General features: G+C 43.2%; 1 pseudogene; it reads left to right on the forward strand.

Annotated features, from left to right (window-relative positions):
- The first annotated feature begins 1,271 nt into the window (after window positions 1–1,271).
- On the forward strand, window positions 1,272–15,298 carry LOC133064919 (archaemetzincin-2-like; annotated as a pseudogene).
- Window positions 15,299–17,357: the final 2,059 nt, after the last annotated feature.

A 17,357-nucleotide genomic window follows, 5' to 3' on the forward strand; every position in this document is an offset into this window, starting at 1 on the left:
TATTCATAATTCCCCCAAACTGGAAACAACCCAAAAGGCCCCCAAGTAGAGAATAGGTAAATAAAATATGGTGTATTTATACAACAAAATTTAACAATAAAAAAGAATGAACTATTGGTGTGCAGAACGGCATGTATGAATATCAGTTGCTTTATGCTAAGTGCAAGAAGCCAGACTCAAGACTACATACTATATGTTTTCATTTATATGACATTTGGGAAAAGGCAAAAAGCTATGGTTTTTCCAGTAGTCATGTATGAATGTGAGAGTTGGACTATAAAGAAGGCTGAGCATCAAAGAATTGATGCTTTTGAACTGTAGTGTTGGAGAAGACTCTTGAGAGTCCCTTGGACTGCAAGGAGATCCAACCAGTCCATCCTAAAGGAGATCAGTCCCAGGTGTTCATTGGAAGGACTGATGCTGAAGCTCTAGTACTTTGGCCACCTGATGCAAAGAACTGACTCATTAGAAAAGATTCTGATGCTGGGAAAGACTGAAGGCAGGAGGAGAAGGGGACGACAGAGGATGAGATGGTTGGAGGGCATCACCAACTCAATGGACATAAGTTTGAGCAAGTGCTGGGAGATGGTTAATGACAGGGAGGCCTGGCGTGCTGCAGTCCATGGGGTTGCAAAGAGTCAGACACGACAGAGCATCTAAACAACAACAACAATAGGGACAGAAAACAGAGCAATCGTTGTAGGGACTGGGCCAGGGGAAAGGTTGACTACAAAGTAGACCCAGGGAATTTTTTGTGGCTGATAGAACTCTTCCATATCTTGATTGTGGTAGAAGACTGTAGTTAAAAGCTAGAATACTATGCACTAAAAGGGGTGAATTTTACTGTATGTAAATTATATCTTAATATTTTAAATGGAAAAAAAAGGAAGTTTGCAGAAACTTGTAAGGCACTGACCAGAATTGATTAATCCTACAAGGGATGTTTTTTTCCCCAAAATATGGCCAATGTCCTTAGCAGCTCCATCAACTATTAATTTCCAAGGCAGAGAAACCTAAACTCAAGACCCTTTGCCAGCTGCTCATTGGTGGCTTGAAACCTAAGGGTGGCTGGACTCCCCCAAGGCTCTTGTCTGCATGGGGAAAGTACAAACGGCAACAGAAAGCAAGCAGGAGTCCGGCTCCCAGGGTGAGTGGCCAGACCAGCTGACCCTCCTGTCTCCCAGCATTTGTCCACTCCCTCTTCTGGTTCCTTTGGGTGACTCCTTCCTTTTTTACCCTGTGAGCCTGCAGAGCTGTCAGTCATGATGACTTTGTACCCCATCTCACCTCCACCTCAGGACAAACACATGAGTCAGGGTGACAGAGCCAAGCAACTACCCCAGGCCACAGTGATTCATTCAGGGAAGGCACAAGACCCAGCAAGGCCAAACAGCGTCTTCCTGGAGACCACTACACTGATGTTGGGAGAGAGATTTTCTGTCTTACTGAAGATGACAGAATTGGGACTATTTAGAGCCAAGGCTACTGGTAGTCATTACCTAGAGACAGTAATCAGTAGAGCCGAGACCTCGGGAGGGGACCAGAACCTTGATAACATGCTCTGAGCCTCTGGATCCCGTCATGCGTGGAGCAAGAACTGCCCCTAAACCTCCCAGTTACTGAACCATCAAGTCCCCTTTCCTCTTGACTGGTTTCTGTCTACTTGAGGGTCTTCACTGACACACAGCTAAATCCTGTCCAGTGGTCATGCACTGCTGAATGTTCTGTTAGCATGAGTTCAGCCAACAGTAACGGACACCTGCTTCGTGCTGGGTACTGGGGACGCTGGGCCCGCAAAGACATGGTTTTTGTCCTGGAGGAACTCACAGTTTCCTGGAGGAGACAGATATGTCAGCAAATGGTAAGTGGTCAGAGAAACATTAGCTAATGTGAGGTGCTATTAAGAACCCAGAAACCCAGCACTCACCCTAACCTAGGGCTTCAAACAAGGCTTCTTGGAAGTGACTCCTGAGCTGAGTCCTGAAGAATTACTCAGTGGAAAGAGGGGAGGGTGAATATTCGGACAGAGACATGAGTAAAAATCTGGCAGGGTGAAGTACCATGATATGTGCAGAGAAATACAAACCTTTTTCCTAGAAGAGTTCAGTAAAACTTTCTGTGTTGATGGAAATGTTTTTTATCTCTATGTTGTCCATTATGTAGCCTTTAGCAATTAAGCACTTGAAATGTGGATAGTGCAACTAAGAAGCTAAATTTTTAATTTGATTTCATCTTAATCAAAATTTAAACGAGCTGCAGGCAACCACTGACTACCATCTTGGACAGCTCTGCAGCTCTGGTGAAGTGCAGGGCAGAAGCGGTAGGGACAGAGCAGGCCGGGAGAGCTCAGGGAAGGGCCACAGATGCCATTTGAACGGTGCTGGACTTTAACTTACAGGTGATGGGAAGTTTTTGGAGGGTTGCACACCGAGAAGTGACCAGGTCGTCTCATTGGACCAGGGGCTGGGATGGAGCAGAGGAAGACTGGAGTCAGAGCACTGCTGGAGCTCAAGGGAGGAGTCAGGAGGGCCCAAGACATGACAAATACAGAAGGGCTGGTGGGGAGGGAGCTGATTCCTGAGGCTTGAAGAGTAGAGATCAGCAGGGCCAAGTGGTCTCTTGGTTTTGGAGTGTGAAGTTGTGTCTCTTCCTTGGAAAGGTTTACAAGAAAGATGGATTCTGGGGTGGGGGGACTCAGACCAGGTGCTGCTCCTAGGCAGAGGGACTGGAGGTTGGGAGAGGATCCGGCAGCAGCTGCTGGAACCCAAGGCCCCACTTCCTTGCAAGGCCGGCTGGCTCTGTCAAGGTCAAAGATGCAGGGGGAAGGAATATCTTGCTTGGCTGTTGTTTCTTATTAAATTGAAGGATTATAGCAGCCTTGAAAACTACTGAGTCAGATTGTAAATATTGACACCAACTTCCACAGTACCAATCACAGGAGTGGGAACCCTCCCAAAAAGATAAAGAGGCAATTTAAAGAAAACACATGAATTATTTAGTAAAGTCAAAGTATCATTGAGAGTCAAAGATTCCCCCTGTCACTGGGCCTCCCCTGGGTCTAGTCGTTGGGTAACAGGCTTCCCTTAGCTTTAAGACAGGTCTATGGCCTGAATATCCATGTGGGAATGGGGGTCCCCAAGTTTAGGCCTTTTTCACTATATAGTAATGACTGAGCAACTGAACATGCACACACACGCAATAAAGAGATTATCCTCTATCTGAGATGGGTGGCCAAAGTTCCCTCCATCTCTGGTTTCTTACCATTCACTCACTCACTCATCACATATTTATTGAATAGCTACTATGTGTCAAACCCTCTGATAGAAGCTGGGACTACTGAGACAACAGCCACAGACCTTGCCTTGAAGGAACTTTGTGGGAAGATGGTAATACAGTGGATAATATTCACTGAGACACAGTATGTATCAGGCACTCTGCTGGGTGCATTTTACATGGACTTAATTTTTCTAAAACCCTACAAGGCAAGAACTGTCATAATCCTCAACTTATGAATGAGGAAACAGAAGCACAGAGATCTGAAGTAACTTAACCAAGTATCTAGGACCCATTCACTGAAAACATTTAACTTGAATCCTGGAATAGGCAAACTTTACATACATACATCTATATGTATATATATTTTTATTGAAGCATAATTGACTTAGAAATTTAGTTTCAGGTATATGATATAGTGGTTTGATATCTTGATACATTACAAAATGATCACCAGTGGAATAAAGTAACTTCTGTTGAGAGACTGAACATACAAATGGAAAATAGACAGATCCTCTATAAAAATAGGACCCTTTCCCATAATCTACAGCATTTTGTCCAGGAAACTAATCCATCATCTACAGTACCCAGCTCAGGAAGCCAGCTTATTATCTATAAGTCAGACTTGCAGGATGTCAGATCACCATCTGTCATAGCCACCAGCTCAGGAAGCCAAAAAATAACCCTGGTAACTACTGGTCTCAAGTAGCTAGTATTTGATTAATAACTGCCAGTGCTCCTAGTTTTTGTCCCTGCTTCCAACTTGGGAGCAACCAGAGGAAGCCAGAATGGGCCCCTAACCAGTCACCCAGGTCGCCAGCATCTAGCCTCTCATCTTCAGCTTCCCCACGCTGGCAGCCTCCAGTTGGGGCACATTTGAAGCCTGCACTTTTGTAAAGCTTTCCCACTCCTCTATCTGCCTTCGTGTCTCTGCCAACCACAAGTAATAGTGGCTAATTCTTGTTTATTGCCACACTGTAAAGGACCAGATAGAAAATATTTTTTGGCTCTTTGGGCCATTCAGTCGCTTACCAACTGCTCAGTCCTGCTGTGAAAGCACGGATCAACCATGGACTTTATGAATGGGCACGGCTGTGTTCTGCTAACACCTTCTCCGTAAGAGCAACTTGTGAGCAGGACTCCGGTTGTGCCGGGGGCTGATTCCAGAGGCTTTAAGAGGCTAGATCAGCAGGATCAAGGGGTCTCTTGGTTTGGAGGGTGGAATTGCATCTTTTTCTTGGAAAGGTTTACAAGAAAGCTGGATTCTTGGGTGGTGGGGCTTAGACAGGGTGCTGCTCCCAGGACTTAGTTTGCTAAACCTGGTTTTAAGTTATGCTGCTCCTTTAGTAAGAGTGTCACCACAAACTCCAAGCTTCCAGAAAAAGTACTGACACTTAACTTTTGTAGAGGAGGGTTTCCTTTCTAAAGCACTTTCCCATCTAAACTACATTCCAAGACCCGATTTTCAATGTGTGTGTATGGGGCAGGGGGGTCTTCCCACACCAACAAGCAATTCTTGGGACACCAGCTGTGTGTTCTACAATTCAACTCAGTCCTGATATTATCTACCTGGAGATGGCATCAGATCCCATAGGCTGAGGCTCAATCCCGCAAGACTGCTCCCTCGACCCTTCACTCCCACCCCCAGATTATTGCCTGTGCTTCTGACTGACTGGCTATAGGTTGGAGGGTCCAAAGACCCCTCCTTGGACTTCAGTGTCAGTCACTAGTTCAAGTTGTTACCTGTATTTCTAACTGACTGGCTTATAAATCAGAGGTTCCCATGGCCCTCTCCTTGATTTTCATTAACTTGCTAATGCAAACTTACAGAACTCAGAGACACATTTTACTTACTAGATTACTGGTATATGATGAAAGACTATAGCTCAGGAGCAGACTGATGGGAGATGTAGAGGGCAAGATACAGGGAAAAGTTGTACAGCTTCCGAGCCCTCTTTCCCCAAATCTCCACGTGTTCACCAGCCTGGAAGTCCTCCAAACCCCATACAGTTGGGATTTTTATGGAGGTTTCATCACTTCAGAATGATCCATCAATAACTCCATTTTCAGCCTTTTTCCCTTTTCAAGAGGAAGTGGGGGCAGGGCTGAAAATTTCAAGTTTCTAATTATGGTTTGGTCCTTCCAGCCAGGAGCCACGTAGGAGTCCTCCCAGAGTCTCCTCTTTAGAATACAATTCACTGCTATCCTCCAGGAAATTACAAGGGTTTCAGGAGCTCTGTGTCAAGAACCCAGAACGGAGACCAACAGATATTTTCTATTATCTCACACCATCTGGTAGTTAATTTGGTCCTGTCAGATTACAAGCTCTTTGAAGTAAAAAACTATGTGTTATTCATTTTTCTGTTCTCCCTACAGGGATTACCTGGTACCAGGCAGGGCACACAGTAGGTTCTCAGTAAATATTTGTTAGAATACATTGAGCTGAATTAAATAATCACAATGATTTGGTAACACCAAGAGCTTAGAGGCTGTTATTTCCATTGTACAGAAGACAAAGCAGAGGCTTAGAGAAGCAAGTGACTGTGTTTATCTAGAGGTTTTTGCAGAGCAAGAATCTGGACCCTGGTTTTGGGCCCTGCTGCCTTTCGGGCAGGACAGACTCCTCCCTTGCTGGGCTCATTCAAGAGCCCCATGGAGGCCAGCTGCTGTTGATTTTCCTTTGTCTATCTGAATTCTGTGATTTTGTAATCTTCTGAACACTGAACAAGCCTTCCCCTGCCCCCTCCCATTGCACTGAAGTGAAATCTCAGGGGAGTGAGTCATTCTGTAAAAGCCAAGATGTTGAAGTGATGGGGTTTATCCTTTAACCCTCAGACAGTTTTAAAAGGTTTATATAGAAATCTCCCTGACAGGCACTGCTCTCTTTTCTCCATCAGAAAGCCCCGAAGAGAATTTAGCTCTTTGTGCTAAAACATGGGGCATGATTACAGATCCCAGTGGCTGGGCTGTGGGGCAACTCCAGATGCCCTCATGATATCAGGACAAGCGAAGTGGCAAATAACCTGCACTTCTTTGAGGTTATTACTGTTTAAAATAGATGTTTCTGTCTTCCCTGCAACAGTTAGGTTGTCATCTATCACTTAGTGAAACTGAAGGAAGGTTTCTGCATGAAATAATATTCCTCTCTTATAATTTGCTGTCTCTTTTCTCCTATGGGCCTGTTAACCAAGCTTGGTTAAAACTCAGCAAAGTAATGTTATAGCCATGCTCTCCGGGAAACAAACTCACTCAGAAGGACAATGCAGATAGTGGAGTGCAGTTTATTACACCGGCGGGCCCAAGGCAGAGTCTCCTCTTAGCCAAGGACCCCGGTCAGAATTTGTGAAAATCTTTTATACCCCGTGTGTACGCGTCCAAACCCACTACCCCAATTCCCTTGAGACTTACATAAACAAAGGAAGGGTAAATACAACTACAATAACCCCATCATTCATGTGTTATGTGTTCAAACAGTTAATAAATCAGTAAACCTGAAGTTACATTCCAAACAGTTAATAATCAATAAGCCCATGATTACATCCTGATAGATACGGAAAAATTTATGACCTGTCCAGAGACGGGGGTGATTATGGTATGTTTCCTCTTAGGCAATGAGTAACCTGGAGGTGATCTTCAAGATTCCCCTGCCCAGAGGGGGTCTTATCCTTCCATTGTCATTCCCACAGGCGCTAAGCACAGAGTTCAGAGTCCACTGGAGAGGTGGCCGCGAACGACCAGCACGGACAGGCCTGAGATGGAGTCCAGGCCCTATGAATTCCTTCTTCAGTAAGGACTTCCCTGGGGGTCCAGTGGCTAAGACTCCATGTTCTCAATGCAGGGGACCCAGGTCCAATTGCTGGTCAGGAAGCTAGATCCCCCATGTCACAACTAAGAGTTCACATGCTGCAACTAAGAGATCCTGCAGCGAGGATCAAAGATCCTGTGTGCCACCACTAAGATCTGGTGCGGCCAAATAAACAAATAAAAATAAATATTTAAAAAAAAAAAAAACTCAGCAAGGAGAGAAAACTTTTCCCCTACTAGTTTAGGTCCAGTGATCAGGGGCTAACTGATAACAGACAGATCACTGGAGGGAAAATGCACAAATTTTATTCATATGCCTGTGGGAGCATTCAGATGAAATGGCTCACTGGCGTCTAGAAATAGGAGTTTCCATATCAGCTTAACAGGGGAAAGGGAAGGAAAAAACAGCTTCTATGGGAAGGACAAATGAGCCATTTTTTAGGGAAGACAAACTTTCAGGGAAACAAATGGAAGGTATGAATGTTTGTGATAATGTTAGTTTATATAATTTCTCATCCAGTGATTGGTTTTCTCTTGGGAGCGAAGATTCCTGAAAGAAGGGCTTTATAGCACCTTCACTTTCAAAGGTTTTACCTTGTAGTCAGATAAGGGAAACTCCAAAAGGCTTCTTTCTATACCTGCCGTGTCTAAAATGTCTTCAGGTGTTTTTTTTTTTTTTTTTAATTAGTTATTTATTTTGGCTGCGCTGGGTCTTCATTGCTGTGTGCAGACTTTCTCTAGTGGAGGCTACTCTTCATTGTGGTGCATGGGCTTCTCACTGCAGTGGCCTCTGTTGTTGCAGAGCTCAGACTCTCGGCGCAGGGGCTTCAGTAGTTTCGGCACATGGGCTTAGTTGCTCTGAGGCAAGTGGAATCTTCCGGAGCCAGGGATCGAACCCATGTCCCCTGTATTGGCAGGTGGATTCTCATCCACTGCACCCCTAGGGAAGTCCCTCAAATGTCTTCAGTTTAAAATAATACTCAGGATTCCCGTGGTGGTTCAGTAGCTAAGACTTCGAGCTCCCAATGCAGGGGGCCTGGTTTAATTCCCTGATCAGGGAACTAGATCCCACATGCTGTAACTAAAACCTGACACTGCCTAGTTAATTAAGAGAAATAATACTCATTATTTCTAACAATACTAATTATTAAGAAATAATACTCTTACCAACTCCAGGGACCTGAAAGGTCCACACAAAGGGAAATGGGCTCTGAGTTAGGATCAAACAAATGCATGAGCTTTAGTGACATGTATGATGACACTTCAGAGTCATTTAAAATAATGTTTTGCTTCTTAGCTGAGCTCTGGGCAAGTGAGGTTGTCAGGAAGCTGAGTAAAGGAGAGATGTCTGGACATAAGTGGTGGATCCCAATTCGAGAGAGCAAGAGCAGCCCTCTGAGATACAGCTGTTTGGAGCTGGGCAGGTGCTTGAAATGTCCGGTGACAACTGAGGGACCCTGGGGGGTAAAGTCCTGAAGGTCCATCTTAGGGCTTCATTCTTAGACTGAGGTTTCCCTCTGCCCTCCAGACACTAATAAGTAATTCATTTATAGTCTCATCTCTCTCACTGCTGCACCCCCCCCCCCCCACCTCTCTTTCCACTTTTCAAACTCTCTCTTATTCTCTCAAAATTCTAAAGGTAAACTAACACAAAATTATAAAGGTACAAAGTGTGTGGAGTACAAAATTAGGCCTTCTCCTATCCCTAAGCTGCAGAACGGCCCCAGGAGTGATAGTGTCCAGTTTCTAGGTGTCCATGTGCTCTTGTTTTTACACAAATGATAAAACAAAATACTGTTTGGTATCTTATTTTCATTTTCACTTTAAACAATACACCTTTGAAATCAATTCATATTGATATGGAAAGAACTTTCTTTTTCTTGTAATGGATACAATGGTATTTCATTGCATGGAAATACTATTGTTCATTTAACAGCCTCCTGATGTGTTATTCCTCCTATGGTTGCAAATGGCATTAAAACAAATAGCCTGTGCGTGTCCAGGTGTAGCAGTAAGAATAAATTCTTAGACGTGAAATTGCTGCCTAAAGGGTGTGAAATGTTAAGATTGGATAGCTATGCTCTTGGTTTAAAAGGGCAGTGTGAGGTGGATCTGGTAGCTAAGGTGGATCTGGTAGACCACCTGGTGGTCTGGTAGCGAAGACTCTGCGCTCCCAATGCAGGGGGTCCAAAGTTTGATCCCTGGTCAGGGAACTAGATCCCACATGCTGCAACTAGGAGTTTGCATGCTGCAACTGAAGATCCCACAGGCTGCAACTAAGGCCTGATGCAGACAAATAAATAAACACATAAGTAAATAAAACAATGTTTTTTTTTTGTTTTTTTTTTTTTTATTGCAGTGTGAAGTATGCTGCTGAGGTGGGCACACAGCTCTGTATGAACACAGCCTCAGGAGAATGTATCTATTAGGTGGAAAAAATCTGCACAAACCTTTCTTTTCATGACAATTTGGGTTACCATACAATAGGCTTTCAATAAATGTGAGGAATTCACTGAAAAAAGGAGTACCAAAGAAATCCAGGTGTTGTGTCTGTAGGAGAAAGAGGTGTGGTGTGCCTAGTCACTCAGTTATGTCTCGACCCTACAGACTATAGCCTGCGGGGCTCCACTGTCCATGGGATTTTCCAGACGAAATAAAAATACTGCCATTTCCTCCTTCAGGAGATCTTCCTGACCCAGGGATTGAACCCGTGTCTCCTGCACTGCCGGCAGATTCTTTACCACCGGGCCACTGGAGAAGCCCAGGAGAGAGAGGAGTAGACCAGACCAGAAATCATCAGTTCCAGACCCAGGCTGATCGAGACCTTCTGCTTCTAGCGCTCTTTCCTGTTCCTCTTGTCCCACGAGCCTTCCACTTTCTCCATCTGCTCCCCTCCTGGCTTCACTTCCTTTCCCTCCCAGCTTAACTCCTGTGTAACAGTAGTTGTCAGTGCCTCCTACTCTTATTATTTTTCCCATCCATGACACATGCTTTTAAACACCCCACAATTTGTACCCACTCCCTGCCCCTCCACTAGTTTACCAAGCAATGCTGGAGAAATCCTATCCTTGGGGCGATCAGAGATTCAAGTCTATCAGGCTCAGCTGGGACCATGGCATGGTCTGACAGTCCTTCTACCTGTTTCTCAGCAGCTCTTCCTTCCACTGTCCACCTTTTCTTGTCTTAGTGTCCTCCACGCTGACCACAGCCAACTGGGCTCTAAGTGTCCCTCCTTTCTCATCTTCTTAAATACCTTGTTTGTTATTCCTTTTCTTGTATATCTTTGACTACTTCCTCTTTGTTCATCTCTTCCTATAAAACTTATTTTATGTTCATTCTTTCTTCACAGTTCACAAACCAGGCATCTAGTACACGCTCAATAAATCCCTTTATAAAACTAAATTTATTCAAGTATAATTTACAAATAAAGTGGGCATTTTAAGTATATAGCTCATTGAGGGATCTCCTTGGTTGGTCCAGTGGCTAAGACTCCCAACGGAGGGGGCCTGGGTTTGATCCCTGGTCAGGGAACTAGATCCCACATGTTGCAACTAAAGTTTCTGTATGCCACAGCTAAAGCACTTGCATGCCACAAGGAAGATCAAAGATTCCATGTGCTGCAGCTAAGACCTGGTGCAGCCAAATAATATAAAAGATAAGATATATAGTTCATTGAGTTTTGTCAAATGCATAATCCTATGCCATCACCACCTTAATCAAGGTATAGAAATTTCCCATCAACCTAGAAAGTTATTCCCTGCCCCTTTTGTGGTCAACCTATGACCACCTCTTCCAGGTAATCACCCATTTGATTTCAATCATCTGGCTTAGTTTTGCCTCTGCTGGAATTTCATAGAAATGGAATCATGCTATCTGTACTCTTTTGTCTCTAACTTCTTTTACTTAGCATAATGTTTCTGACACTTATCCATATTGTTCCTTGAATTAACATTTTGTTCCTCTTTAATGTTGAGTAGTATTCCATTTTATGGATATACTACAATGTTGTAAACCTATTTACCTGTTGGAGGGTAGCTGGTTGTTTTCAGATTTCAGCTAGTAGGCATAAGGTGGCCATGAACAACTGGACATAGGTCTGGATAAAAAGTTTCATTTATCTTGGGTAAATCTCTAGGAGTAAAAATGTTAGATCATAGAGTAGGTATATGTTTAATTTTAAAAGAAACTTCCAAACTGTTTACCAAAGTGGTTTTACCATTTTACCTTCCCATGAGCAGTTATGAGAATTTTAATTGTTTTAATGTCTTTGCTAACAATTACTACTGTCTTTTAAGTTTTAGTCATTCTAGTGACTGTGAAATGGTATCTGTCATTTGGTTTCAATTTGCATTTCTTTAATGACTAATGATGCAATATACCTTTTCATGTGCTTATTGGCCATTTGTATATTTCTTTGTGAAGTGTCCAAGTCTTTTCCACTATTTTTTTATTGTGCTTTTTAATTGCTGTATGCATTTAATGGTGTTTTGAAATTGATGTGTGAATTTTTATATAATATGTAATACAAACTCTTTGCAGAATATGAGTTACAAATATAGAGTGGGATCTAGACATATCCTAGCCCATGACTTGCCTGTTCATTTTCTTAATGGTGTCTTTTGATGAACAGAAGTTTGACATTTTGATGAAGTCCAATTTCTCAGTCTTTATGGTTTCTGCTTTCTGAGTCCAGTCTAAGTAATATTTGCTTAGCTCAAGCTCATGAAGATTTTCTTCAATGCTTTCTTCTAGAAGCTTTGTTTCTTAACCTTTTCTGTTTAGGATCATAAACAATCCCATATGTTTTACCCAGTTTTTTCAGTACAGTTTGTTGAAAAAGTTTCGTTTCCCTATTGAATTTCTTTGGATCCTTTGTCAAAAAACCAGTTAACTCTTCCCCATCTTGATGTCTAATTCTACTTGGTGTCTTTTTATAGTTTCCATTTCTCTGCTAAGATTATCCATTTGTTTGTTTATTGTGTTTGTCTCTTCCATTCCATCCTTGAATATATTCGTAATAGCTGTTTTAAAGTTCTTGACTGCTGTGCTTGTTATCAATTTATTGCCTCCCAGAGCTAAATCCACCTTTCAAGATCTGCTCTTGATAAAGGATCAGACCCTTTAATCCCTATTGTTGCAATTACAATGCTAATTTTTGCCAGTAGAGGAAGCTGGGGGTACTTTGCAGGAGAAAGTTTTATCCTGGTTCCAGTGCTCCTGTTTTTGTTCGTTTGCTCTTGTTGTATGTCTTAACCACTGGACTGCAAGGAAGTCCTTAAGGAACTGCATTTTAGTTTGGGCTTTATTTCCAGCACCTGGCCCTGGTCCTTGGCATGTGTGAAAGTAATGAACTGGATTTCATTCCACAGGGTGGCTCCTAGGAAGACTGGGCCAAAGACCCTTCCCCAAGGGGGTCACCAGCAAAGAAGGCTCTCCCTCACCTTTAATCTTTGCCTCTTCCTGGTGCAACTGGCAGGTTAACCTCTTCAAAGGCAGGCAAGACCTCCCTCTTATCTCCTGCATCCTCCAAGTCAGCATGGAAATGAGGTCTCAGGAGACCCTCCTCCCAGGGGCCACAGCCCTGATGTGTGGCGCTCAGTCGGCTCTCCCCCGAGTCTCTCCCTTAAGGAGCCTCCCTAGGAACCATGCAGGGTCCTCTCAGGCGTTGTGGCCTCTCAGGCATCGTGTCCTGCTCCTGCCAGCATCACTTGCAGGAGGAGAAGGCAGTTCATTTTCTCCCTGAATTCCCGTCCCTGGCACAGATAAACCCCTGGGAAGCATTTACTGAAACTTTCCAGGCTTTTCTCAGCATGAACACTTTACACTTCTGCAGTTAACTAGACTGTCAGAGTCAGGAAAAGGAGTTGTCAGTGCCACACTGCTGCACGCTGCCAAGGAGTTCGGGTGGGAGGTGGAGGGATAGGATGGGGTTTCTCATCTCTTCCAACCCAAGCAGAAATTAGGTCCCTCACCTGAGCATGCCACTGTTCCCCCCAGGCCAGCAGTATTCCTGCTCACTGGTCCACCTTCGGGTGCCCTAAAAGGTCATCCTGGATTTTTGCTTTGTCATTTTAGTTCATGTCTCTGCTTCTGTCCCAGTCATTCACTATGAGGACCGCACCTCTGAGACTCCCCCATGTCCAGCCCCCACAATTTACAAAAGGGGAAATAGGACCAAGGAGGAAAGGACCACGGCTCAAGGTCACAGCCTGCAGGTCTGGTGGGAGCACACTTAGGAATCCTGACTCATAACTGGGGGCTTTGTCCCATCCACTGATCTCAGCCAGAAAGAAATGGTCTACCTGCCACTGCTGAGGGCTTAAATGCCGAGGGCCCTTCCCTGGGTCCCCGATGATGTGACTGGCTAACACATAAACCTTCCTGTACTCCAGGTTTCATTTGAAGTGCTGCACATACATTCATTTAAAAAAATTAACTCTTCTTGGTGGTCCAGTGGCTAAGGCTCTGCACTCCCAATGCAGGGAGCCTGGGTTAAATCCCTGGTTGGGGGAACTAGATCCCACATGCCACAGCTAAAGATTTTTTTCATGCCGCAATGGAGATGGAAGATCCTGTGTGCCACAAGACCCACAGCAGCCAAATAAGTAATTAAAATAAACATAAAAAAATTTTGAAAAACTCAGCACCCTATGAAATATATTTTCTATTTTATAGATGAAGAAACTGAGGACCAGAGAGGTTAAGTAATCTGTCCAAGGTCACACGGTGACAGAGATGAGATTCAAAGCCAGGCAATGTGGCTTCAAAATCCACGTTTTTAACTTCAGCATCATTCTTCCTCTTAGAATAACAAACTATTGTTGGGTGAAGACAGCCCAGACAGTATTTTCTTAGTCAGGCCCAGACATGCCTGTCCTAGAAAGGTGAAAACTTCAATGGGAATCTTCCTCCCCAAAGAGGCAAGCAGCACAGCACTCTGAACAGACACTAAAAACAGCTCTCAACTCAAAGCACCCAGTGCGTGTGTCACAGTATGAGACACAACAGCATTTGATGGAAGACTTCCAGATAGACAATGGTCTTTTTGGACCCATTACTTTGCATTTGCATCAGATTGGATCACCTCCCATCTCGGGGCTCCCCAAGACTTTGAACACTTTTTCAGTAATCCTTACAGAAAGACACCTTCTTCTGAGAAATGCAGTATGGTTACACAGTGCAATGGATCTCTTGGGAAACACCAGAATTATCAGTGAAGAATATATTAAATGACTCAAGGGCTACTTTGAAGCATTTTGCTATGGCTAGATAGTAAAACTCCTAGAACTAGTTCTTATCTCTGTAACTGAGTGTTCCTTTAGTGCAATGAGAACACATAAAACCCACAATTCATGCAGGACACATTCCTGAAGTTCTTAAAAGAGAAGGAACCTGAAGATGTCTTCTGTGTTGTGAGAGTAACAGTGATCAATCTTTATTCAAGAGACTCTTTACATTTTGTCTTTGGACAGGCCTCTTTGACAGCTGGAATGGACAAGCTTTGCCAGGTATGGCAGTGATTCTATATCTCTATGAAGGCAAAGTGAAGAAGCTGCAGAAAATACTTTCCAAGGGGCTTTTTGGTTTTTGATAACTATTACCCTCCTGGAGTGATGCTTTGCTGCTACAATCCTGTAAGACTTTAACCCATGAGATTGGACACATATTTAGACTTCAACCTGCCTAATGCAAGGCTCCAGCCACTTGGAAGAAGCTGACCAGAGACCCCTCAACTTTTACCCTATTTATGCAAGTTGCAGAGTGCTACTCTTCAATATTACAGAAAGATACACAGTGGATTGATGATGAATCCACCAACATACCTGGAATTACTCTGAAATACAGTCATGAGGATAATGTGAATTTGCTGTGAATTCCCTGATGGTTCAGTGGTTAGGATTCTGTGCTTTCACTGCTGAGGGCCCAAGTTCAATCCCTGGTCAAGGAACTAAGATCCTGCTCGTGGCACAGTGTGGGGAAACAAAAAGAAGGTGAATTTGCCAAAACCAGCGGAAATGTTTAAAGAATGGAAAGAGTATTCTTGTGATAACTATAGTGGAAAAGAATCTGAAACACATACATATATATATGTATATATATATATATAGCTGAATACTTTGCTGTACGCCTCTAACTAACAGAACACTGTAAATCAACTATACTTCAGTAAAAAAAAAAAAGGAATGGAAAAAGTGAATAATAAAATGCCTTGCTATTCTCCAAAAATAGGAACCTTCAATTAAGAGTAATTAAAACAAATACTTGCATATTAAAAAAAAGATTTATGTGCAATATTTCATTTAATCCTCATCACAGCTCTGTGAAGAACATACTCTTTTTTTTTAATTTTATTTTAATTGGAGGCTAATTACTTTACAATATTGTGGTGGTTTTTGCCATACATTCACATGAATCAGCCATGGGTGCACAGGTGTCCCCCATCCTGACCCTCCCTCCCACCTCTCTCCCTATCCCATCCCTCAGGGTCATCCCAGTGCACCAGCCCTGAGCACCCTCTCTGATGCATCGAACCTGGACTGGCAGTCTATTTCACATATGATAATATACAGAACATACTCTTATTGAACCTATTTAGTAAGCCTCTCTGAGGCTTTGAGAAGCTGGGTAAACTGATGAAGGTCACTCGGCTGATGGAGTTAGCAATGAAGGGGACTGGAATATGCCATCGAAAACACACACTTTCACATAAGGATCATTTTGTGCTGAAGACAATTACAAAACAGCAAATGCAAAAAAAAAAAAAAGCCATTTGCCCTTCCCCACCTGGCTGAGAGCAAGATATTAATTTTCGTTTGTAAAGGTGTCTCCTTCCTCAATGCCAGGAAAGAGAAAGATAACTCTTGGACTCACCAGAGACAACTCGAGACTCTTAGCAGGACAGGGATGGCATTAAGAGGAATCTATGAAACAAACCTTAGTAAACCTTACCATCATCTGCTATTAGCTTCCTCCCATATATTTACCTTCCCACAATTTGCCACCCTGAAAAGCCTAAACTCCTTTTCTTTTGTCTAATCCCTTCTCTACAAATTTATTGTTCCTTATTAAGATGCTATATAAGGGGCTTCTCTTGTGGTCCAGTGGTTAAGAATCTGCCAGCCAGTGCAGGGGACACAGGTTTGATCTCTGGTCCAGGAAGATCCCACATGTCATGGAGCAACTCAGCCTGTGCATCATAACTATGGAGCCCAAGGGCCCTGGAGCCCAAGTTCCACAACAAGAGAAGCCACTGAAATGAGAAGCCCACACTGCAATGAAGAGTAGCCCCCACTTGCCACAACTAGAGAAATCCTGTGCACAGCAACGATGACCCAGGACAGACAAAAATAAACAAATGAATCTTAAAAAAAAAGATGATATATAAGCTCCAAGTTCTTTTCTCTTTTTTTTGGCTGCCCTTCTTGACTTACAGGATCTTAACCTGAGCCCTGCAGTGAATGTGCTGAGCCCTAACCACTGGCTCACTAGGGAATTCCCAAGCTCAAAGTTCTAACCATCCCTTTGAATTAGTCATCATTGAGTTTCTCCCATGAATATGCATACTGCATGTATTAATCAACTCTGTTTTTCTCTTGTTAAATTTTCTTTTGTCAGTTTGATTTCCAGGGCTCTAGCTACAGAACCTAGGAGGATAGAGAAAAAGTTGTTTTCCTCTCCTACAGGACTTAACCCAGGTCCTCCCTTATACTTTAAACAAATCATCTCTTGATTACTTATAATAGCTAATACAAGTGTTATGTGACTAGTTGCTGGCACGCAGCAAATTCGAGTTTTGCTTTTTAGAAATTTCTTGAAATTATTTTTCCTCAAATATTTTTTTTTTCCGAATATTTTTTTATTCCACTTGGTTGAATCCGTGAATGTGGAACCCACAAATACAGAGGGCCAATTGTCTGTAATAGGCCCCTTTCCTTTCTCCTGAGCAAAAGAAATAATAATGATAATAAAACAAGAAAACTGTAGGTCCATGAATGGGCATTGAGAATGGCTGTTGGGTCCTTTCCTTTGCTGCTACAGGAAACCACCAGAGGGGAAAAACACCAGTCTGTTTCTGGGAATTTTGATGGTTTTATGGTTTCTGGACATACCGAGGCCTAGGCAGTGGCCACAACAGTTTCTCAGGTAAGAGGAGGCAGAAAGGAGTTGCTACAGAAAATGGAATGATCCTGGACTAATAATGTCTAAGTGATCATGCTAGTTGTACCCCATATGTCTTACACTTTGAACAGCAGCAGATCTGTCCACAGCTCCACTTTTCA

This window comes from Dama dama, chromosome 11, assembly GCF_033118175.1.
Source record: "Dama dama isolate Ldn47 chromosome 11, ASM3311817v1, whole genome shotgun sequence".
Classification (NCBI taxonomy): domain Eukaryota; kingdom Metazoa; phylum Chordata; class Mammalia; order Artiodactyla; family Cervidae; genus Dama; species Dama dama.